Source organism: Fundulus heteroclitus, chromosome 8 (assembly GCF_011125445.2).
Source record: "Fundulus heteroclitus isolate FHET01 chromosome 8, MU-UCD_Fhet_4.1, whole genome shotgun sequence".
In the NCBI taxonomy this organism is placed as follows: domain Eukaryota; kingdom Metazoa; phylum Chordata; class Actinopteri; order Cyprinodontiformes; family Fundulidae; genus Fundulus; species Fundulus heteroclitus.
This window is the reverse complement of record NC_046368.1, coordinates 33,219,787-33,221,718: the sequence shown is the minus strand read 5'-3', so window position 1 is coordinate 33,221,718 and position 1,932 is coordinate 33,219,787. Positions and strand designations below refer to the sequence as shown.

The 1,932-nt window shown below is 38.1% G+C and overlaps 1 long non-coding RNA gene across 1 annotated transcript; it reads left to right on the top strand.

Moving 5' to 3' along the window:
* The first annotated feature begins 320 nt into the window (after positions 1-320).
* Positions 321-1,690, top strand: LOC118563864. Its single transcript, XR_004931470.1, has 3 exons — positions 321-643; positions 759-826; positions 1,186-1,690. It is a non-coding gene; the product is annotated as an uncharacterized LOC118563864 (long non-coding RNA).
* The last annotated feature ends 242 nt before the right edge of the window (positions 1,691-1,932 follow it).

Sequence of the window (1,932 nt, the reverse complement as noted above, 5' to 3'; positions counted from 1 at the left end):
AGGAATAGAAGCTAAAGCTATTATTAAGGGTATTCAAATGGAGACAAGCTCTGCAGGGTTCTGCTAATGTGCTCATATGGGAGTCAGGTGTGTTGAAGCAACACATTCAAAAGTTGCAGGACACCCGCCCTTGAGGACAGGACTTTTGAGAGTACTGGTTTAAGTAAAGTTAAATATACGACTGTTGTATATTATTTCATTAGTTTAAAATTCTCATTTAGATCAGTTTATACCATCTGTTCATATAGAATCTGAAAGCACTACTTGTACTTTTTACATCATGCCCTACACCAGGAGTGTTGAATGTCCAGCTGGTGTAACATACATAAAATGGGGATGCCTCTTTAAGAAAACAGACGTTAAGGGAGCTAGGTAGTCTATCTAGCCAATAGGAAGTTAAGTTTCCAGTGTCTATCCACCAATGAGAATGCAGACTGCCCCTGTAGGTCCCGCCCTGCTTTCCCATGTCTGTAGCAATATAGGGTGAGCGAGAGAGATGGGACACGAGGACGAGACTGCTGAGCTGTGCAGCGTCAGAGTCTGTGTTAAGACTATTATAGTATTACACACGAATGAAAAGACGAAGCTTTTTGCAATTGAAATTGCTGTTTATTATCCAAGTTCTAATCTGGAATTAGTTGAGGTGAGTTAAAAGGCTAAACTTTATTTTTTTCTGCCGAGCATTAGAGCTACTTTGTTAGCCTTGCTAGCGCTTATGGCTAGTAGTTTCATATAAGTTCATTCCGCTCTCTGTTCAGCTGAAGTGTCCCACCTGTCTGGACTCGGGGCCATCATATTGTTGTCCCAAACTGATGCATTGAGATCGGTGAGCATATTCTGTGCTTTTCATTAAGGTTTTGTTCTGATTTTCCACATTATTGTTGAATAATAGCCTTTATTTGAGCTATTTAATGATTCAGATGTAAACTTTTACTGAGTTTGGGTAAAATTCAATGTTTTATTATTGTGCTTGAAAAAATATGTTACAATTAGAACAAAATGTGAATTGAAAATGCAGTGAAATACTGCATTTTGGTAAAAAAAAAAAAAAAAAAACAACTGTTTATTGCAAGTTTGAGTAACATAATAAATTGTCAGATATGTCTATGGAAACACGAATTAAGGATTAAAGTTAACACAGCTTGATAAAGATCCTATTATTGTGCTGGTCCTGTCTGTTGACAGGTCAGGTTTTTTTTGTTACGCTGGATCGTTCCTGAGGTGGATTCCTCAAGAGACTGATGGCGAGCCTTCCCACCTGGACTTAGAAAAGGAACTGGCTTCCTCCTTTTGCATTTGGAGTTCTGCTGCACCCTGCGGTGTGGTAGGCCTGTGTCACTCAAATCTTCACGCAGAGTTTGTTATGCACGAGACTACTTACTGACTTTTTCCATTTTTTTCGTTTCATTCTGGGACTTTGGACATAAATTTTATTTTGGACGTAGTAACAAACTACTGTGTAGGACACTCTCCTCACGTGACTGATGTTGAGTCCAATCTGAATGTGAACTGAATTTGAATAATCTGTGATCTATTAAATTTCAGAATTTAGATTAACAGGGTGCACCCAAAATAGATAAAACCAGAGAAGTAGCACTTGGCCAAGTGTTTATATTATTTTATGTATTTTATTGTGTTGAATTTATTTTCATAATTGTTTGTCTTGTACAACTGTTTGTTAATTTGATGGTTTATCTAACTAAAGTAGTCCTTCGTTAAAACCATCCAACTGCCTCCGTTGTCATTTAAACACCCTCACTGTGCTCCGATAGCCGAACCTATTGGCCCATTTATCTAAAATACATAGGACTCTTCTCTACTGTGTTACACTTGCATGGTGCATGTGATTGTTCGATCTGTCCTGTGGGGCTTGCAGGAACTTTAATGTACTGTCAGTGTTCTCATTTTAACCACAGTTTGTGGGGTATTTTA